The sequence below is a fragment of the Hyaena hyaena genome, unplaced genomic scaffold, assembly GCF_003009895.1.
Source record: "Hyaena hyaena isolate Hyena2069 unplaced genomic scaffold, ASM300989v1 scaffold_345, whole genome shotgun sequence".
NCBI classification, from domain to species: Eukaryota; Metazoa; Chordata; class Mammalia; order Carnivora; family Hyaenidae; genus Hyaena; species Hyaena hyaena.
The window spans coordinates 1,559,964-1,583,787 of record NW_024080976.1 but is presented as its reverse complement, the minus strand read 5'-3'; the positions used below and the strand labels follow the sequence as shown (position 1 = coordinate 1,583,787).

The window sequence follows — 23,824 nt, the reverse complement described above, 5'->3', positions numbered from 1 at the left end:
AATTTAAGAAACAAAGCAAAGTAAAAAGAGACAAAAAACCAGACTCTCTTTTTTAAGTTTATTTATTTATTTTTGAGAGAGAAAGAAAACAAGCAGGGGAGGGGCAGAGAGAGAGAGGGAGACATAGAATCTGAAAGCAGGCTCTAGGCTCTGAGTTGTCAGCACATAGCCCGATGTAGGGCTCGAACTCACAGACCATAAGATAATGACCTAAACTGAAATCCGACACTTAACCGACTGAGCCACACAGGCGCCCCTATACTTTATTTTTTTAATATAGTTTATTGTCAAGTTGGTATTCATATAACATCCAGGGCTCATCCAATAAGTGCCTCTCCTCCACCCCCCATCAACCCTCAGTTTGTTCTCAGTATTTTAGAGTTTCTTATGGTTTGCCTCCCTCCCACTCTGTAACTATTTTTCCCCTTCCCCTCCCCCACGGTCTTCTGTTAAGTTTCTCCTGATCCACATATGAGTGAAAACATATGGTATCTGTCTTTCTCTGACTGGTTTATTTATTTCACTTAGCATAATACCCTCAAGTTCCATCCACATTGCTACACATGGCCAGATTTCATTCTTTCTCATTGCCATGTAGTATTCCATTGTATATATAAACCACATCTTCTTGATCTATTCGACCGTTGATGGACATTTAGGCTCTTTTCATGATTTGGCTATTGTTGAAAGTGCTGCTATGAACATTGGGGTACATGTGCCCCTATGCATCAGCACTCCTGTATCCCTTGAGTAAATTCCTAGCAGTGCTCTTCCTTGAGTAAATTCCTAGCAGGGTCATAGAGGAGTTCTATTGTTAATTTCTTGAGGAACCTCCACACTGTTTTCCAGAGTGGGGGCACCAGTTTGCATTATGAACATGGTTTCAAATGAGTTCAACATTTAAATAAGTAAATTGACTTGTGAATAAATGACTGAATAGAGCAGACTGCCCTTCTTAATGTGTGCGGGCCTCATACAATCTATTGAAGGCCTGTATAAAACAAAAGTCTGATCCCTCAGTGAATAAAGGGAATTTCTCCTGCGTGACTGCTTTCTACCTTGGCCATAGATTGTCTTCCAGCATTGAGAATCAAACTGAAACATTAGTCCTTCCCAAATCTCAAGTTTGTTGGCCTTTAGACTGGAACTACATCATCAGCTCATCTGGTTATCTAGCTTGTGGACTGAAGATCTTGGGGCTTATCATTCTCCATTATTGCATGAAAATAATTCCTTATTATAGATTTATGAATTTTCTATTGGTTCTGATTCTCCAGAGATTCCTAACCTCCCTCCCTTTCATCTATCTATCTATCTATCTACACATATATGTGTGTGTGTGTGTGTGTGTGTGTGTGCTGTTTAAGTAAGAATCATTGTACATATATAGCACTATCTAGAGAGACTAATCTTTTTTGGCTTTTCTTAGTACAACTGAAAAGAAGAGTTTGAGACCATTCAAGAAAACTGCCTTTCCCTAAGTGAGAACAAATTTTCATTTTGTCCATGATACTGTTGGCTAATTTTATTTTTTTATATCTTCCCTGGAGACTTAAAACCAAACTATTTTGGTTAAGAACAGTAGCTCTGAAGTCTGATAAACCCAGCTTGCGATTCTTTCTCTCCCTTTCTCTCGGCCCCTCCTCCGCTCACTCACACTCACTCTCTCTCAAAAAAAAAAACATAAGAAAAGAAAATATGCTGGGGTGCCTGGGTGGCTCAGTTGGTTAAGTGTCTGACTTTGGTTCAGGTCATGATCTCGTAGTTCATGAGCTCTAGACCCACATCAGGAAACCAGAAAACAAAGGCCAACGGCGTCTCTACAAACAAGCAACAAAACTAGAAAAATACAGTTTATTTAGGACAACTGACTGGTTCAGTCAGTAGGGCATACAACTCTTGATCTTAGAGTCATAAATTCAAGCCCCATGTTGGATATAGAGATTACTTAAAAAAAGAAGAAAATAGAAAACATACATTTTGTTTATAAATAGCATCAACGCAAAGTACTGATACATTTATAATATATGAAGGCGCCTGGGTGGCTCAGTCCATTAAGTGACCGACTTCGGCTCAGGTCATGGACTCACAGTTTGTGGGTTTGAGCCCCACATTGGGCTCTGTGCTGACAGCTCAGAGCCTGGAGCCTGCTTCAGATTCTGTGTGTCCCTCTCTCTCTGCCCCTCCCCTGCTCATGATCTGTCTCTCTGTGTCTCTCAAAAATAAATAAATGTTTAAAAAATTATAATATATGGACAGAATTATAAAAGTGGACTGAGGGGGCGCCTGGGTGGCTTAGTCGGTTAAGCGTCCGACTTTCCGACTTTCGCTTAGGTCATGATCTCGCGGTTCGTGGGTTCGAGCCCCGCGTGGGGCTCTGTGCTGACTGCCAGCTCAGAGCCTGGAGCCTGTTTCAGTCTGTGACTCCCTCTCTCTCTGACCCTCCCCTGCTCACGCTGTTTCTCTCTCCTAGCAATAAATAAAAAAACATTTTAAAAAAATAAAAAAAAATAAAAGTGGACTGAGATATTAAACAACACCTAAATATATAGAAATGAAATTTCTTATTAAAAGGAAGCATTAACTTAAAAATATTTTTTTAATGTTTTATTTATTTTTGAGAGAGAGATAGAGACAGTGTGAGTAGGGGAGGGTCAGAGAGAGGGAGACACAGAATCAGAAGCAGGCTCCAGGCTCTGAGCTGTCAGTACAGAGTTCGACTCAAGGCTTGAACCTATGAACCGTGAGATCATGACCTGAGCCGAAGTCGGACGCTTAACTGACTGAGCCACCCAGGAGCCCCATGGAAGCATCAACTTTTTAAAGCCATCAATTCTCCTGAGAAATCTATATATTTAATGCAATTGTAACCAAAATCATAAGTTTTTCATAGACCTTTACAAGATGATTTTCTAACCTATACACAGAAGTCTAAGGGACACTCCTTAAAAATAAGCTGGAAGGACTGGGTCTATCAGATGTCAAGACTTACTATAATACAATACCAACTGTGGTACTGGCACAGAGAATAAAAAGGACAACTATGGCACAGAAGACAGCCAAAAATACACTCACACACACAGAAACTTATGATCCTGACACTGCAACAGTGAAAAAAAAGATAGATTCTCCAAGAAAAGCTATTAAAAATAATCAGGTATCCATAAAAAAAGGGATTATATCTCTATCTCACACCACACATAAGTTAAAATTAACTTTAATTTTTTTAGTGTTTATTTACTTGAGAAAGAGTGAGACAGAGCATGAGTGAGGAAGAGGAAAAAAGAAAGGAAGACACAGAATCCTTAGCAGGCTCCAGGCTCTGAGCGGTCAGCACAGAGCCCAATGCTGGGCTCGAACCCACAAACCATGAGATCACGTCCTGAGCCAAAGTCACATGCTTAAGCGAGCCACCCAGGTGCCCCTAACTTTAAAACTCTTTAAAGTCTCTATGTTAGTTATCAATTTATTGACTCTCAGACCTCCAATTCATCCTTTATTGCCTACTTTGTAAGCAGATAGATCAGGGCTATTTGAATATTTTCCTCTGTCAGCACAATGTTAAGCTTTGTCAGTAAAAGTTTTTTAATTTTTTTAATGTTTATTTTTGAGAGAGAGAGAGAGAGACAGAGCGTGAGTAGGGGAGGGACAGAGAGAGAGGAAGACACAGAATCTGAAGCAGGCTCCAGGATCTGAGCTGTCAGCACAGAGCCCAACATGGGGCTTGAACACATGAGCAGTGAGATCATGACCTGAGCCAAAGTCAGTCGATTAACCAACTGTGCCACCCAGGTGCCTCAAAGTAAAAGATGTTAGAAATACATTGCAGGTGTTCTGGACAGGGTGGTATAAACAACAGAAACTTATTTGCTCACAATTCTGAAGATTAGAAATCCAAGATCAAGGTGTTGGAGGGTTTGGATTCTTCTGTAGGCTCTTTCCTTGGTTTGCAAATGGCTGCCTTCTCACTGTCTTCACATGGTCTTCCCTCTGTACATGAGCATCCTCAGTGTCTCTTTTTGTGTCTAAATTTCCTCTCATATACGGTTATCAGTCAGGTTGGTTTAGGGTGCTCCCTAACAGCCACATTTTAACTTAATCATCTCTTTAAAACACCTATCTCCAAATACAGTCACATTCTAAGGTACTGGGAGTCAGAGCTTCTACATATGAATTTTGGAGGGACACAATTCAGTGTATAATATTCACTAAAACAAGGGTTGTGGGAGCAGAGTGATATGCTCCAGCTGTACCTTTTTGTAAAATCTTAACTTTTGGAGCCATGTTAATGCTTTACCAATTCCTATAATCAAATCAGCCAGAATAAACTGATAATTTTTGAAAAGTCAAACACAGACAAACAGGAGCAAATAAATCTAAATGTATTTCAAATTAATAATACAACCACACTGAAGGAGGGAATAAAAAAATGAACCTAAGTAAATTTGAACACAGTATTCTAATTATTATCCTTATTCTAAACAAAGAGAACTATAAACAAATACTGAGCTACACTTAGTACATTTGATATTAGCAATTCCAAACTATTTTTGTATATTCTAGAATTGAACAACTCAGTAGATATAATGAAGATGTGACAGTCAGGTTTTTTATTATTGGAGAAGGAAGATATAAACGTAGAACATGATAAGACTAAAATGAATACTCTAGTCGTAGCAACCAGATATTGGTTTCTAAACATTCTTGAAACCAGGCTCTTTCGAGAAATGGTTCAATTCTGGCTGGAGCTAAGAGAGTATCTAGATATGAGCTTGTTGCATCTTGTTGTGCCAGAAAGTAAGGAAACTCTCAAAGAATCATGTGGAAAGTTAAAAGGTGCAGAAGTCAGCCTGAATAGGCGACCAGTGGCCAAATCCAGAACAACTAGAGTATCCAAATAAGTAGTTAAAGATTATAATCCCATTGAGCAAAATAAAAATCTATGAATTTATACTGACATAACAAATGAATAAATAAGTAGTGAAGAAGGGAACGCTCTTATTTACAATAAAATGTCAATTAATTAATATAGACAAAATGAAGGAAGTAAAAAAACAAAAAAACAAAACAAAACAAAAAGAACACACCATCTTAAAAACATCATAGTAATAATGGATTCAGAAAATAATACCAATGGATGCTAACAGCAGTGTGTGAAGTTTGTGGAAAACCATTTACACTTTTAACGTATCTCCCACATGTAACAAAACATTACAAAGAGACAATCATTACCTTTATAGTGAAAAAACATAATAGATACTACCTTAACCAATTATCAAAGTCAACATCTCCAAATATGGGACAAGTCAACATCACGTATTCCCTAACAGGATGGCACTGAGAAGGATACAATCACTTTTGTTGTATTCCTGCCATAAATTTTATAACCTGAATATAAATATTAGGAACCATAAGACAAACCATAATGGAGAGACATTTTACAAAATAACTGGCCTATCATCTTCAAAAATGTCAAAGTCATGTGACACAGAGAAAGAGCAACTCTTCCAGATTAAAAAGAGACATGATAAGGGGCGCCTGGGTGGCTTAGTTGGTTAAGCGTCCGACTTGCGCTTAAGTCATGATCTCGCGGCTCGTGGGTTCGAGCCCCGCGTCGGGCTCTGTGCTGACTGCCAGCTCAGAGCCTGGAGCCTATTTCAGAGTCTGTATCTCCCTCTCTCTCTGACCCTCCCCTGCTCACGCTCTCTCTCTCTCTCCTAGAAATAAATAAAAATATTTTTAAAAAAAAGACATGATACTAAATTCAGCATTTCAATATATAATCCTAGACTGTATCCTGGACAGTGGCTGAGGGATAGAGGATGAGGGTAGCGTTAGTTGCTAAAAAGAAATTAGGAAAGTGAAAAATTCATAGACTGTTAAATAAAAGTACTGCATAATTGTTAAAATTTCTTACTTTAATAAGTATACCGTGGTTATATAAGAGAATGCTCTTGTTCTGAGGAAATAACACATTGATGTGTTTAAGGGTAAAGAAGCAAATGTCCACGACTTATTCTTAGTTCAGGTAAAATGTGTGTACTGTGTATGTATGTGTACATACAGAGAGAAAAAACTGCAAGCACATATAGGAATGATAATGTAAATGGGGTGTAGGGAATAAGCTTAGAAATTCCCTGGGCTTACACCAATGGGTTAACAAGCCATAAAGAAGTACAAAGCCACAGGATGCTCACACCCAAGTTTGGATAAACAAGATCAGGAACCCAGGATAGAGAGGGGGTGCAAAGGCACCCAAAATAGAAAGGACGGGAAAGGCCCCCCAATACAAAGATATATGAGGTAAGCAAAATTAGTCATTCAGTGCAAAAACAACTCCCCCAATTTTGTACTATAGCAGAAAGCTGCTTTCACAGGAAGGACTAAATTAGGTAAACAGGTAAATAGAGCTACAGACTGCTGTGCTGCAGGTGATGCTGCCCAGAACAGAGCTGATTAAGAAAAGGTGCCTTGTTAGCCCTGAAGTTATTTGTCCTATCTGTCTTATCCCCTAGGCTAGCTAAGATTAGACAGATATGGTGCCTCCTGTCTGCCGTTAACAACCATCTGCCCATCGGCCAGGTGCCAGTATTTTGTTTTATATTGACCCAAACTCCAAATACTGTCTATCTTCAAAACCCTCTTTCCCTCATACCCATGAGTTGATGTTCACCGATTCACTGTCTCTTTGTGCATGCCCATCACGTTTGTAAACCTTCTGATCTTAATAAATACGGGAAAAAGACCCTTATTCAGGGCTCTTGTCTTTTCCTGGACATTAGCCATCTCTTGCTTTTAATCCTGAGTCCGCTCTCTTGCTGGCAAAAAGAGAACTTTAGACTTAGAGTTTACAACAATGGGGCAAAATAAAACTATTGGTGAGTCTGAGTAAAGAGTACACAAGACTACTTTGTATTATTCCTGTAAATTTTCTGCAAGTTTGAAATTTAATCAAAATGGAAAAGTTACCCAAAATAAGACATATTATTAAATAATTCTCATGTTAAATATGAAACTAAATAGAAATATAAGATACTTAGAAATGAAGTGAAAAGGAGAACAACATATATAAAAAGCCTAGACATGGGAAAATTATAAAGATAAATTAGTAACATTGAAATTGAAAAAATAAAACTGATCAGAATTCAATATTGTAACAAAAGAATCTCAAAAATAGCATGAAAGGATTAATGAGGATAAAAACAGAATAGGAAAAATTTTAAATATGTAAGATTCATAAAACTCAAGGCTTGCTTTTCAAAAACATGAAGACTGCTGATTAAGCATGTGTATATACTATATGCTTTAGGTTTTCTCCCAAAACACAACTAAAATGACCAAATAATGACAGGTTCATATTAATTGCTGGCAAGTACACAGGTATAGCAGACATTGTTGACTGCCTCCTTCAAAATCATCCCTCCCCTACTTCCTTGCTACCAGACTGGTTTTATTTTTGTTTTTGTTTTGATAGCTACAGTACCCAACTCCAGAAAATGAATCATGATTTGCCTAAGTCGATGATTAACTCTGATTGCAATCAGAATCAATTGAGCAGCTTTTTTTTTTTTTAATGTTTATTTATTTTTGAGAGAGACAGAGCAAAAGCCGGGGAGGTGACAGAGAGAGAGAGAGAGAGAGAGAGAGAGAGGAAAACCACAGAAGCCAAAGTAGGCTCCAGGCTCTGGGCTGTCAGCACAGAGCTGGATGCAGGGCTTGAACTCACAAACTGTGAGATCATGACCTGAGCTGAAGTTGGATGCTTAGCCAACTAAGCCACGTAGGCACCCAGGTTGGGTAGAGCTTGAACCCCACTCCACACCAATTACATCCCAATGTTTTTCTTTCACCTTGTATGAGCTTTTAAGTCATTAGTTCTCAACTGTGGATAGCATTCTAGAATCATCAGTGCTCTTTTTAAAATGATGATGCCCAGGTCATATCCCAGATGAATTAAAATCAGAATGCTGTGGGTGGGACCCAGACATCAATAACCAAGATTAAGAATAACTAGTTAAATTAAAAGAAATCATTAAGGCTCTGTCCCTATTTGTTGCAAGTGGTTTTTTGCACCTTATGTAATCATAAGTAAACTAACTGGAAGTGCAGAAACAGGCTCTGTCAGAGACAGCTAAGTGTATTATGAAGCAAACAAGCCATTGTGAAGTTTAACTTGGAAATATTTACTGAAGTTTAAAATATGTGTACTCTATTGTCCCCATAATTTTACTTTTAGTATATACCTTAGAGAAGGTCTGTACATAAATATTCACTGGAACGGGGCTGGCCACAGTGATAACTATATAAAAATCTAATCTCTGGTTTAAAAACCAGAGAATGATTAAATATACCACAATGCTATAAAATATGGCCTTACATGAAGCAATTAAAGTGAGGTAGTTCTATACTTACGTGTACAATTCTCCACACAGAATGATAAAGCAAATTTCAGAATGTTAACAATAGATACCAAATGACTCATACTAAGTGGAAGTTCTGAGTGAATGTTCTAAGAATCCTGTTCTAAGGATTGTACATGAACCAATATAAACACTGGACCAACCTTATACTGCAGTTATTTCCCACATTTTGCAGGATATAATTCTCTTTACATAGATATACTTTTAAGTGGCAAAACAGTACCACATACATGTGGACACATATTTAAATGCATAGGATAAAGGTAAAAAGGACAAATAAAATTTTTAACAGTGGCTACCTTTGTGTACTTTGGATATACACCTGGGACTGGGCACTGTGATCACATGGGTCTTGAGCTCCTTCATAACACATAAGTTATTTGTATAAAAATATATGTTCATTGATGATATATAATAATAATGATTTAAAAATAAAATTTATAAATTTTAGCCATCCAGGCTAAGGGGTTACTTGTTTCCAAAGGCAATAGTTTGTAAGCAAATCATATTCAACGAAAGGGGCTTGATAAAATGGTAACATTATCAGACCATTACAACTCATGATAAAGATAAGTGTGTAGAAACATGCCAGTTATTTATAAGGTACTTAGGCACGATAAACATGGGTGGCCATAGTATGATCACATTAAAAAAGGAATTCTAAGTATTTGATTATTATATCAAAACAATAATATACAGTACTTTAAAATCCGGGAGCATGATGTATTAAGCCTTATTCCCCAAAGGATATTAACAGGCAAATTTTTACAGCAATCTTTAGTTGATAGGACTACAGATGACCTTTGTTTTTTTTTTTTTTTAATTTCTGCTTCTCTGTATTTTCTAAATGTGTTGTAATAATTATTTTGTAATGAAAGGAACAGAGAACACAGCTATCATCAGAAAAAAGTGACATATTTGATAGGTATTCAACGATTTGTAAAAGGAAATGATCTAAACATGACATAGGTACAAGTACAGAGTTTTAATTTTTAAATTAAAAAAATTTCAAATAGAGAATACAACCTATTTAAATAATATAACATCAAGTAGGTAATGGAAAAGGAAATAAATTATTACTGGATAAAAGACACTGGAACAATACTGAGTAAATGAAAAATAATTAAATTTAGATCCCTAATACACAGCAAAACAAACTTAAAGTGGATTAAAAGTTATATATATAAGAGAATTGAAATGCACAATCTTGGCTCTCAATGATTTACAACGCATTTGGGGGCCAAAATTTGCCTGTAAGATCCTTTGCAGAATAAGACTCGATACATCATGCTCCCGGATTTTTTTTTTTTATTTAACAAATAGTTTATTGTCAAATTAGTTTCCACATAACACCCAGTGCTCATCCCCACAAGTGTCCTCCTCCATGCCCATCTCCCCTACCCCCCACATCCATCAGTCCTCAGTTTTTGTCAGCATTCAAGAGTCTCTCATGGTTTGCCTCTCTCCCTTTCCCCCAGATTTTAAAGTACTGTAGGTTATTGTTTTGATATAGTAATCAAAAAAGTATGGTATTGGCATAAAAACAGGCACGTAGATCAATGGAACAGAATAGAGACCCAGAAATAAACCTATGCACCAGAAACCCAAAAATAAACTATGGTCAATTAATTTACAACATAGGAGCCAAATATATACAACAAAGAACTATTTAATAAATAGTGCTGGAAAAACTAGACAGTCAATGTAAAGAGTGGAACTAGATTACTATCTGACACTATATAAAAAAATTAACTCAAAATGGATTAAAGACTTGAAAGTAAAACTTGAAACATAAAACTTCTAGAAGAAAACAGACGCTGTTAGCTCCTTGACATTGGTCTTGGATATGATTTTTTGGATATAACTTTATAAGCAAAGGCAACAAAAGCAAAATTAAACAAGTGAAGGGGCACCTGGGTGGCTCAGGTTAAGGGTCTGACTCTTGAATTCAGCTCAGGTCATGATCTCACAGTTCATGGGCTCGAACCCCATGTCAACCTCTGCAATAAGCATGGAGCCTGATTGGGATTCTCTCTGCCTCTGCCTCTGCCTCTCCCCCATTAGTGCATGAGTGTGCGCAAACACACAAGTGCACTCTCTCCCTCAATAAATATTTTTTATTTTTATTTTTTTAATGTTTTATTTCTTTCTGAGAGAGAGAGACAGCATTAGCAGGGGAGGGTCAGAGAGAGAGGGAGACACAGAATCAGAGGACAGGCTCCAAGCTCTGAGCTAGCTGTCAGCACAGAGCCCAACGCAGGGCTCAAACCCATGAACTGTGAGATCATGACCTAAGCCGAAGCCAGCCACTCAACTGACTGAGCCACCCAGGCGCCCCTCAATAAATATTTTTTAAAAAGTGGACTATATCAAACAAAAAAAGCTTCTGAATAGCAAAGGAAATTATTAACAAAATAAAAAGGCAACCTACTGAAGGAGAGAAAATACTTGCAAATCATACATCTGATAAGGGTATATGATAATGTCCAAAATATATAAAGAAGTATAACTGAATAGCAAAGACAATCTGATTTTAAAAATGGGCAGAGAATCTGAATAGACATTTCTCCAAAGAAGATATACAGATGGCAACAGGTACATGAAGTGACAGTCAACATCACTAACCATCAGGGAAATGCAAATCAAAACTACAATGAGATATCATCTCACAATTGTTAGAATGGCTATTATCAAAAAGACAAGGAATAACGTGTTGAGGAAGTTATGGAGAAAAGGGAACCCTTACATACTGTTGGTAGGAATGTAAATTGGTATAGCCACTATGGAAAACAGTATGGAGGTTCCTCAAAAAATTAAAAATAGAATTCCCATATGATCCAGCAATTCCACTTCTGAGTATTTATCCAAAGAAAATGAAAACACTAAGTCAGAAAGACACATGCACCCCCATGTTCAATGCAGCAGTGTTTACAATAGCCAAGATAGGGAAATAATCTGAGAATCTGAGTGACCCACAATCTTTATTCAAAGATGTTATATATATAACATATATATGATTCAGTCATAAAAATGAATAAAATCTTGCCATATATGACAACACAGATGGACCTCAAGGTCATTATCCTAAGTGAAGTAAGTCAGACAAAATACTTTCACTTATATGTGAAATTTATTTTTTTAATGTTTTTTTCTATTTTTGAGAGAGAGTATGTGGCCAGGGGAGGGGCAGAGAGAGTGGGTGACAGAGGATCAGAAGCAGGCTCTATGCTGACAGCAGAGAGCCTGATGTGGGGCTCAAACTCGCAAACCATGAGATCATGACATGAGCCAGTCAGACACTTAACTGACTGAGCCACCCAGCCACCCCCTCATTTATATATGGAATTTAAACAATAAAGGCCAAGCTCGTAGACACAGAGAATAGTTGGATGCCAGAGATCAGGGGTGGAAGGTGTAAAATGGGTAAAGGGGCTCAAAAGGTACAAACTTCCAGTTATAAAAGAAATCATGGGGAGTTAATAATATTGTATTGCATATTTAAAAGTTGCTAACAGTAATCTTAAAACTCCTCATCACAAGGAAAAACTATGTATGGTGATGATATTAATTAGACTTACTATGAGGCCTTTTCAAAATATATACAAATATCAGGGCGCCTGGGTGGCTTAGTCGGTTAAGCGTCCGACTTTCGCTTAGGTCATGATCTCACGGTTCGTGGGTTCGAGCCCCGCGTCGGGCTCTGTGCTGACTGCCAGCTCAGAGCCTGGAGCCTGTTTCAGTCTGTGTCTCCCTCTCTCTCTGACCCTCCCCTGCTCACTCTCTCTCTCTAGAAATAAATTAAAAAAACCTTAAAAAAAAAATTAAAAAAAGAAATCTTTAAAAAATAAAAAAAATATATACAAATATCAACACATTATGTTGTACATCTAAAACTAACATAATGTTACATGTCAATTATACCTCAATTTAAAATAAAAGATCCTTTGGGAACCACCAAAAGGCCTTTAGTTAAGGGCTTTATACTATAATTCATATAAAGGTCCCAAGAATGAGAAATAGAGAAAGGGAGCTAACATTTACTTAACTTTTGATGTGTACCAAGTGTTCCACACATATCTTATTTCATTTTCAACACTGAGTGAGAATGAGAGCCTCTCATTTGCAAGTTAAACAGCTCACAGGTGGTGCAGCTGAGATCAGAAGCCACATCTGATAACAGAGCCCATGCTGTACCAGAGAGAATAGCATAGGTAAAATAATCTGAGAGATGATGTTTCTTTCTTTTCCTGAAGGAGCCAATATTTAAACTAAACAGTTGATGAGACTAGATGTCAAAGATGCAGAGGCAGAAACTACCTGACAAAGAATAGTGGAGGGTAGAAGAAGAAGAAAGGGCAGTTATAAGACATAATATGGAGAGAACAGTACAAGGTACCATACAAAACAGAACTGATTGGACCAAATGCTATTAAAATTAGACAATAAGTATCTATCTGTATCTAAGTCTGTATCTATTTTTTTAAAGATTTTATTTTTAAGTAGTTTCCACACCCAATGTGGGGTCAAACTCATAGCTGTAAGATCAAGAGTTGCACACTCCACTGACTGAGCCAGCCACGTGCCCCCACCTAATTTTTATACCCCCACTTTAAAAAAATTGTTTTAATGTTTTATTTTTGAGAGAGAGAGATGGAGACAGCGTGAGCAGGGGAGGGTCAGAGAGAGAGGGAGTTATAGAATCTGAAGACCGGCTCCAGGCTCTGAGCTAGCTGTCAGCACAGAGCCCAATGTGGGGCTCAAAACCACAAACCGTGAGATCATGACCTGAGCCGAAGTCAGACGCTTAACCGACTGAGCCACCCAGGTGCCCCTCCCCACTTTTTTTTAAATGTTTTTATTTATTTTTGAGAGAGCGTGAGAGAGAGCACAAACACGAATAGGGGAGAGGCATAGAGAGAGAGGGACACACAGGATCTGAAGCAGGCTCCAGGCTCTGAGCTATCCGCACAGAGTCCAATGCAGGGCTCAAACCCATGAGCCGGGAGATCACTACCTGAGTGGAAGTCGGACGCTTAACTGACTGAACCACCCAGGCGCCCCTATGTCCCCAGTTTAAAAAATGTATTTCAGGAGACTAAGAATTAAAGAAAAAATGTTTTAATAATACACAAAGGTCATAAGTAATAGGTACTCAATATCAAAAACCCAAACTAAAATTATTACCAGGATTGATCATTATTTGAAGTACTCAGATTTCTGGCACTCAATTCAAAAGGGAAATACTATACAATGGATTGTATGATTTCTATTTGCCTAGGACTATTTACAGGAGATAAGCAAGATCTTGTTGAGAAACATTAAGAAGACCTAAGTCAATTGAGAGGCTTGTATTATTAGAAGATTCCCCAAATTTCTTTTATTTTTTAAGATTTTTAAACATGTCTGGGGTGCCTGGGTGGTTCAGTCAAGCATCCAACTTTGGCTCAGGTCATGAGCTCATGGCTTGTGGGTTGGAGCCCTGTGTTGGATTCTGTGCTGACAGCTCAGAGCCTGGATCTGGCTTTGGATTCTGTGGTCTCCATCTCTCTGCCCCTCCCCCACTTGTGCTCTGCTCTCTCTCCCTCCCTCAAAAATAAACATTAAAAACCTTTAAAAAAAAATGAGTAAATGTCTTTTATTTATTTTGAGAGAGAGAGGGAGAGTGCATGTGGGGGAAGGGCAGAGAGAGGGAGAGAGAGAATCTCAAGCAGGCTCCACACTGTTAGTGCAGAGCTGAATGTGGGGCTTGATCTCACAAACCGTGAGATCATGACCTGAGCTGAAATCAACAGCTGGACATTTAACCAACCGAGCCACCCCATTACCCCAAGATTCCCCAAATTTCTATTCACACCATTATAGATCCAATGCAATTCAACGTAAATCACAAAAGATGCCTATGTGGAACCAAGCTATTTCAAAAATTTATATGGAAATGCATAGGAACATAAACAGCTAAGACACTCTTGAGGAACAAAAGACGACTTGCTCTAAATACTATAAAGTCACAGTGAATAATATAGCATGATATTGCTGCAAGGAGAGAAAAACAGAGCAATGGAACAGAATATAATGTCCTGAAACATATGTAGACATAGGTGGTCACCTGACTTTTTACTAAAATGGTATTGCCAATTAGTGTAGAAACATGAACTTTTCAATAAATGATACTGGAACAACTGGATGCCCACATGCGGGATAAAATGAAATTAAATCACTATCTACATGAATCAATTCATGTAGTGTAAAGATCTACTTGTTAATAACCAATGACTAGAAAACTTCTAGAAGAGAATGTGAGAAAATCTTCATTACCTCTAGGTAGCAAAAAATTTCTTAAACAAGAACTAACCATTGAAAAAGATTTCTTTACATTTAAATCTAGAATTTCTATTCATCAAAAGGCACCAGAATGAAAAACTAAGCCAGAGCAGAAGAAAATATTTAGTCACTGTTAAACAGAAGATATATACACATATATATCTCAACTGCTGTAATCAGAGAAAAACAACCCAATTAAAATTTGGCAAAACATTTGAACAAGTATTTTACAAAAAAGGACATCCAGGTGGGCAAGAACTGGTGTTACGTTTCATTGATAATAAAGGAATTATCAATTAAATGTGATAACATTAAATATCTACCAAATTGGCAAAAATTTAAAAGTATAACAATGCCATGGATGTGGAGCAAAAGGAACCTTTGTGAACTCCTGATACAAGTAAAACATTTGCACAGTATCTTTAGAGAACAGTTTGACATTGTCTAGTAAAACTGAAGATATACAAACTCTATCCCTCAGCAATTTAAATCAGAATTTTAGTATATATGCTAAAGAAATGCAAGCACATGTGTACTGAAATATGTGCACAAAATACTAATAGTCACAATGCTGGTAATGGCCCAAAACTGGAAGCAAGTCAAATATCCATGAAAAACAGAATGGATAAATACTAAATTGTGATGTAATCAATACAAGAAAAAATATATATATCAATGGAAAAAATGAACTGTAGTTGCAGGAAACATGAATGAAGCTCACATTTTTAATGAAAAAGACACAGGAGAATATCTACTCATACAAAGAGAGAAAACAGACAAACTAAACCTATATGATTTTGGAATGCATACATAGGAACTAAAATTCTAAAATAAGCCGAAGAAAAGATCACAGTGGTTATCACCAGAAGAGCACAATTGTTTGTGATAGTGGAGGGGTATATCAGAGATTTCTGTAGAGATGGTTATATTTTCTTAGGTATTCCCTATATGAGTCTTTAGAATTATGTATTAAACAATACAAATAAATAGGATATGCTATTTCTGTATCTAATTTGAGAGGGGGAAAAAAGGCCAAAGGCATTCAAAATATGCACTTCTAGAAATGTTCAAATATTTTTAATTTTTAATCATGTGGGAAAATACTTAAATATATGTAAAAAATGTAGGCCATAGTGATAAATGCTGAATGAATTCAATTTTAAAAAATCACATTTTATATATGTACAAGAAACACAGTGGGGAGAAAATACAAAAAAGCAAGCATTGGTTTTAACTGGGAATGGACATTTTCTTCAAAATGTTTTAAATAATTGTTTAAAATAATGTTTTACTTTTATAAGTGAAAAGAAACAATATTTTTTTTAAAGACAGCATAAAGGAAAATTAAGCCATTTGACAACTTAGTAAGAGAAAATCAGGTTTGTGTGAGGGAGTAGGGTGTGGAGTCAATCACATTTTCTCAAAGGGGAAATTCCAGGGATCAAATCACTTGATGGACAAGAATTTTCAAGAGGAGGAAAGCAAGTCAAGTCCTGACAAAGAAAAGGGGATTTCGGGAAACAAGGGGAAACAGCAAACTACCTTGCAGGTGCCTTGTGGATTTTCAACAGCCATTCTTTCCTCCACTCTGGAAGCCTCTGTGCAAGCAAAGCAGAGCTGGGGAAGAAGAAAGAAGTCAGGAAACACCAGGCTCTTCTGGGATCCCAGGTCAACCAACCACCCCCAACCTATACATGTAGGTCAGGCAAGGCCAAGGTGTCCAGTTCAACACCAGCATCAAGACAAGAGTAGGGTCACTGCAGTTCTGGGCAGAATCTTGTCCCTGAGCTCACGGAGGTCTCCCGGGAACAGAGCGCCGGAGTCACAAAGGCAGACAAAGGCGCACCACAACTACAGTGCTGTAAAGACACATATTCCCACAAACTCATTCACGCCACGAGGACACAGGCACCCCAAACCTAAACACAACTGGCTGCACATGGTCACATAAGCATACACACCGCGGGGACAGACACAGTCACAATCGCAGTCACAGGCACCCCACGTTCTCACATTCCGACTGCCACACTTCTTGCGGACACGGTGACAACAACGAATTCACACGCACCCTACACAATATCACAAATACGCACAGCTTGGGTAAACACAATCACCGATCTCACAGTTAAGGCATCCCATACCCACAGTTCAGCAAACAGTCATAAACACACACACAAGAAGACACCCAGTTTTACAAACGCGGCCAAAGAACGCTACACTCGCAAACACCCGGTCGCACAATTACCTCATTACACATGAACAATCATAACCGCAAATCAAGCCCCCCTCCCCGCCCTCATAGTTCCGTACACGCTTACACTGGCAAGACACAGTCACATTTAGACACACACCCTCCTCACAATCTCCCCTTCTCAGTTGGCTCCCCTACACACCCCACACAGGCCAGAGGTTCCAGACACGCCGGCCCCAACCCCGGGTCACCTCACCTACCCGTCCTACGGTACTGGCAGCACTCCCCTACTCGACTTGGAACAAGTCGAACGCATCAGCTCCCACAGCGCCCTAGGGCCGTTTTCTCCAACCCGCCAGAAGTTACCGCCCACTGCTCGGGAGAAGGTCTAGTTCTCGCGGGAGGGAGCCCTGAGCCTTGAGGCCGCTGGGAGATGTAGTACAGAATGCGACAGGTTGCTGAAAAGCTGTCGCCTGGCTATCCCGATAACCCCGCGGCATGGAGCCTGGACCTAGCCAAAACTGCGCACCGGAGGCTTACGCGAGCGTCAACTGACAAGGACTCCGTCGACCAAACCGTAGTCAGGCTCCTCTGAGCCCTCCTCTTGACCAGGCCTGGTCCTTGACCTGCAAACCCTAGTTGAGCAAGAATCCCCCTGCCCTTGATACTTAACCAAGCTTCTCAGTAATTTTCTATCCACTGACTCCCTCCTGGGATTTTGATATATATAAATCCCAGCTGCTTGAGTTCAGTCTCTCTTCTCTAATTGCAATGGTCTTTCATAAAGTCTTCCTTACCTGTTGAACTTGTCAATTTTTCGTTGACATAGGCCCCAGAGCAGCCGTCTCCAGCTTTGGCAGCTCACCTGTAACATACCGCGTCCTACAGGCATCCTTCCCAGGCATCCTGGTAAGTGCAGTCCTGGCCTTCGCCAATGGCCAGATAGACCAGGCCAAGATAAGCTGCATCCTCTAGGAACGTGGATGCACTTAAGTGCCCTGATGTTGCTCAGAATTCTATTTTGAAGATGCTCTTGAGGAAGGCCGCTGCACAACTTGTCGGGGAGCCAGAAGAATGAACCCAAAGGATCTGTCCCCAAACCAGCCTGAGAAGTTTGAAAGAGAGAAATCTTCAGCTCAGTCATGTATTTGAAGGTGGGCAAAGGAGGTGTGAGACAGTGCTGAGATTACATGTGTGACACAAAGGAGGTGTGAGACAGCGGTGCGATTACATGTGTGACTGGTTGGAGGAGGATGGTTGAGTGAAAGAGAAACTGCATGTGAGTAAAATTGGTTAGTGTGACAGTGGTGGAATCAAGGTTATGTGTGGCTTTGTGAGGCTAGAGGGTCACATCATGAGTGAGGATGGAATAATTGTGTGCGTATGGTGGTGCAAGATTGTGTGTGGATCTGTGGGTAAGTGTATGAGTACTTGATCACCTAAATGTGGGTCATCTCAACATGGGTAGCTGAGATGGCGGAGGAATCTGAATCCTGCAAGCCTCATTTCCTGTTCAAACTGATAATAAGGCATGTCTTCCTGGAGCTTCAATTTTAAGAGAGAAAGGCTACATAATTTCTATAATAAATAAGTTGCAGCATTTTTATATAAACACTCAACATTCCAAACATTCATTCCAGAACAGAATAACAAATCAGTAAGACATTTTAAACAAGGTGTATTTTGCTATAGCGGTACCTGTTTTCCACATTTTTCCCCCCAGACATTTACTCTTCTCTGTTCTTTGGGAGTCATTGGTTGGGTAAACATTCAGAGACGTGGTTATTCAGTTCAACCAGGAGTATCAGCCACAATTAAAAGATGGCTCAGTGGGTTAAGCGTCTGACTCTTGATTTCAGCTCAGGTCATGATCTCATGGTTTGTGAGATCAAGCCTTATGTCGGGCTTTGTGCTGACAGCATAGAGCCTGCTTGGGATTCTCTGTCTGCTTTTCTCTCTCTCTTTCTCTCACGATAAGTCAAGAAACATTAAAACAATAACAGCTATTCAGAGGAATCTGTATAGCAATGTGATGCTGGAGAACTAGAGCAAAACAGTCACATTAGGCATGGATATATGGGTTATATATATATAACCCAGCTTTTGAAAGTAAAGTGCCATCTCTTTTCCATTTCTGAAATGTTTAGAACCATTACACAGTATAATAGATTCAGCTTTGAGATGCAAACTTCAGATATTCTGAAGTTAAGGTAAAACGTTATTTCTTTTACTCCTCTTTATATGGTAGCTTCCATATTAAAGGCCCAGGCTCAGTCTGAGTTTGGGGATTGTACTTGAATTCAGGTCTTAAGTCATTTTCCTTTTTTATCTTATCATATCACCAAACTGGATGACATCTTTAAGTTGAAACAAGTAGAGAGGCGATGGGTGGTAAGTAGAGGAAAGGTAAAAGAGGTTCTAAGTTGAGTAAGTGAGTGGAATAAGACAGAATATAGATGTTCAGCAAGAAATCTGACATCCCTGAAATGTTTTTCAGGATTTCCTTCAAAGATCCTCCTCTTCTCGAGTTTCAGTTGATGTGAACCCTTCTGTCCTCATTATTCCTCTGTCAGTGTCCTCTTTTATTTAAGTAATCTTAGAGGACCATATTCTGTTTATTTTCATAATCTACATATGCAGTCAGTCCTTCATAAATCTTCAGTCTTTCAAAACTATTATTGTTACACACTGCAGTTTCTTTTTATTACATTCCATTTTCTATCTTTCCATTGCTAAGAGCTTCAGGGTTGTATTTTACATCTGCATATCACAGTCATACTTCAGCAACCTTCATCACCTCAAAGTTACTAGCTTAATAACTTAGTGTAACTTTCCTCCTAGCTTTCCTTTCTGCCAACTTTTTTTTAATTTCATAATTGTTTTTATTTTATTTTTCCTTTTCTTTTTTAATTTTTTTTTTTTTTTGAGAGAGTGAGAGAGAGCATCAGCACAGCTGTGCACATGAGCAGGGAAGGGCTGAGAGAAAGGGAGACCCAGAATCTGAAATAGGCTCCAGGCTCTGAGCTGTCAGCACAGAGCCTGATGCAGGGCTTGAACCCACAAACCATGAGATCATGACCTAAGGTGAAGTCAGACTCCTAACTGACTGAGTCACCCAGGCACCCCATTTCACAATTGTTTTTAAAGGAATCATCTCATACGTCTTAAAAATGTAAACAAGGTTATAGTGAAAAAAAAAAAAAGAAATCTCCCTTCACTATTTCTCTTCTCCACATACATCTAGTGTGGCTAGTTGCTTATGTAAACTACTATGAGTAATTCTATGACTATACCAACATATCTATGTATATAAAGCACCTCATCTTTATTTTTCACAAATGTTAGTATAAAGCATCTTAATTTTTACTATTATTTCTTAGGAGACATCCCATATTAATACATATTCCTTGGTGTTATGGTGGCATAGTATTTTGTGGTACAGGAAATGTCATACTTTCATATCATATTTGTGAATATATAGGATGTTTTCAGGTTTCTACAATTCTGGGATGAATATCCTTATATATTCAGCTTTGTACAGATGTGCATGCATCTTAATAATAAATTCCTCTAAGCAGTGCTGAGTCAGAGATGATGTATAAATATTTGCAATCCACATAAGATGAATTGCTTTCCTTTCCCACCAAAAAAAAATTTATGAGAGTGCCTATTTCCTGTTCTTGTCAAACACTGTATTTTTCACTTAGCAGCTCAACTGACCTATTGAGACTTTATATGTGCCAGGCTCTGTTACAGGAAAGCATCAGTGGGAAAAAAGGGCCAAAATTTCCTTTCCTCAAGGAGTTTACATTCTAGTCAGGGTAAGTGGTCAGTGAACATGTAAATGAAATATATAGTATTCCAGATAAAGGTAAGCGTTAAAGAGAAAAATAAAGTTTGGAAATGGGATAGCAAGTGCCAAGGGAATTGCAATTTTATGTTTTTTAAAGTTTTATTTATTTTAGTAATCTCTACATCCAACGTGGGACTCAAACTTACAACCCCAAGATCAAGAGTTGTGTGCTCTTCTGTTTGAGCCAGCCAAGCATCCTGGTAATTGTCATTTTACATAGAATAGTTAGGAGAAGCCTAAAAAGAAAATATTTGAGCAAAACCAAAAGGAAGAAGGACTGACATTTGAAGATATTTGGATAAAGTGAATTATGAACAGAGAAAACACCAAAACAGAAATGCCATAGGTCGAGTACAAGCCTGGTAATATTCAAGAAGCAGCAACTTGGTCACAGTGACAAAGTGAAGAATAGTAGATGAGGAGAGGAAGCTAATGAGGGGACCAATTGTGGAAGGTCTTAGAGAGCATTGTAAGAACTTTGCTTATTTTTCTCAGTGAGATGTGAAGGCGGTGTTGGGTTCTGCACAGAGGAGTGACATGATCTGACTTACATTTAAAAGAGATCACTCGGTGTGTGTGTGTGTGTGTGTGTGTGTGTGTGTGTGTGTACCAGGGTGGCTCAGTCGTTAAGCGTCTCTTAATTTTGGCTCAGGTGATGATCTCATAGTTCATGAGTTCAAGTCCCGCGTCAGGGCACTCTGCACTGACAGTGAGGAGCCTGCTTGGGATTCTTTCTCCCTCTTTCTCTGCCCCTCCTGAGTTCTCTCTCTTTCTCAAAATAAATTGATAAGCTTAAAATATAAAAATACAATAAAAGCGATCATTCAGTGATGGCTGGCTGGTTCAGTCAGAAAAGTGAGCGACTCTTGATCTTGGGGTCGTGAGTTTGGGTCTCCTGTGGGGTATAGGGATTACTTAAATAACTAACACTTTAAGAGAGAGAGAGAGAGACCATTTAGGGTGCTGAGTAGAGAATACAGTATGGGGGACAAAATAGAGTGGGAGCATGGAGATTAGCTAATGAGCTATTGGAATAATCCAGGTAAGAGATGATAGTAACTTGGTCTTGAGTGATAGCAGTGGTAGTCATGAGGAGTTGGATTCTAGATATACTTTGAAGATAGAGCTGAAAGGATCAGGTAATAGACTTGATGTTGGAAATAAAGATAAGAACCTAGGCCCATGCAAGTATTTCAGCTTGAAAAACTGAAAACCAGAATTGTTATTTACTAAAATAAAACTAGGGAATGAGCAAGTTTTAAGGGGTAAATAAAGAATTTTGTCTCTGCTCTCCTAAGCCTCTGAGACGGTCCATGTTAAAAAGAAACATTTATTTGTTCTCAGTACCTGGATGTCATTTATAATAGTAAGAAAATTAGGGTTGCTTGGGTGGCACAATCTGTTAAACGTCTGACTCTTGATTTTGGCTCAGGTCATGATCACATGCTTCATGAGTTCAATCCCCACATTGAGGTCTCTGCTGTTGTGCAGAGCCAGCTTCAGATGCTCTGTCTCCCTCTGTCAATGCACTGTCCCCATTTACACGCACATGCACATGTACACGCTGTCTCTGTTTCTCAAAAATAAATTTAAAAAAAAGTGGGCAGATGGGAATTCTAGGGAAATCTATTAAGGTAAGACTAAACATAATAACAAATTGTGGTGGGTTAAACTGTGGTACCCCAGAGATATATCCACACTCTAACCCCAAGACATGTGAATGTGACCATACTTGGTAAAAGGATCTTTGTAGATGTAATTAAGAATCTCTAGGTGAGTTCATCCTAGATTATCTGGGTGTGACCAAAATCCAATGACAAATATCTACAGAAGATGAAAAGACATAGAGAGAAGGCCATGTGAAGACAGAGGTATAGATTGAAGTTACACAGCAACAAGCTAAGGACACCTGAGTCTAGTTAGGATTTTTTTTTTTGTCTCTTGGGAACATCTTGATATTTTTTCCCTTGTATTTTCATATGCCTTTTAATTTTTGTTGTTGTTGAAAGCCAGAAATTTTGTTTAGGACAGTGATGTGCAGAAAAGTCTTAAGATAGCAGACCTGAAAATTCTTATCTTAGAAAGGTCTGTTTGAACAGTTGGCCCTTGGCTTGCATCTAGAACTTAGATTTCCAGAGGGGTTTCCCACTCCTAGTTATTAAAAGTGGCTCACTGTGCCTGTGTGTGCAAATCATTTGGTTTATGTTTAATGCCTGTTTTCCTTCTGAAATTCTGGTATGTGCCTGACAGAGGCTGCCTGTGGACCAGCCCACAATAAAAACTTTAGGTACTAAGTCTCTAATGAACTTCTCTGGTTGGCAACATTTCACATGTGTTGTCAAAACTTGTTGCAGGGGAAATTAATGTCCTCTGTGATTTCAATTGGAAAGGATTCTTGGAAAGATGTGCTGGTTTTTCCTGGACTTTGTTCCATGAATCGTTTCTCTTTGCTAATTTTGCTTTGTATTGTTTCACTTTGAGTTCTTCTAGTGAGTCATTCAACCTTGGAGGGAGTGTTGATCTCGGGGTCCCACGACACAACAGTAACGAGGAAAATAACTTTCACCCTGAATGGGCATACATTTCCTTCTGCTAAGCCTTTAGTGTGGTGTTTTGAGTTAATTCAGTTAGAAGTTTTGAGAACTAAGCAAGATAAATTCATACAATTTGATTTGCATTTATGTAAATTTTAAAGATAGATAACTGACAAGCCAAGATATTTGTGGGGTCCCCTGATCCGATGGGGGCCACCATATGTGGCGTGACAAGATCTGGTAGAAGCTGATAGTGGGGGTGGTGAAACAATTCACCCAAAGCAGAACAAAGGAGATAGAAATTTATTGAATACACCGCAAGGAAGCAGAGGGCAGAAAGGCAAAGCAGAGATTGCAGTGAGGCAGGGGTGGGAAGCTGTAGTTAAAGAGAGAAAGTGAGGAGGTATGGTAACCAACTGAATTTTCCTTTTTATGGTCCCTGTGTCCTGGTGTAAGTAACCCATTGGTCAGCTAGGACTTATGGATACTTTGAGGTAGGTCACTT

General features: G+C 38.7%; 1 protein-coding gene across 1 annotated transcript in view; it reads right to left on the bottom strand.

The window, feature by feature from the left end:
* Positions 1-17,270, bottom strand: part of LOC120243537 (zinc finger protein 850-like) — a 165,158-nt gene extending 147,888 nt beyond the window's left edge. Inside the window, 2 exon segments of the mRNA XM_039249741.1 lie at positions 16,284-16,358; positions 17,193-17,270. The gene's annotated coding sequence lies outside the window, so the exon portion shown is untranslated.
* Between the last annotated feature and the right edge of the window lie 6,554 nt (positions 17,271-23,824).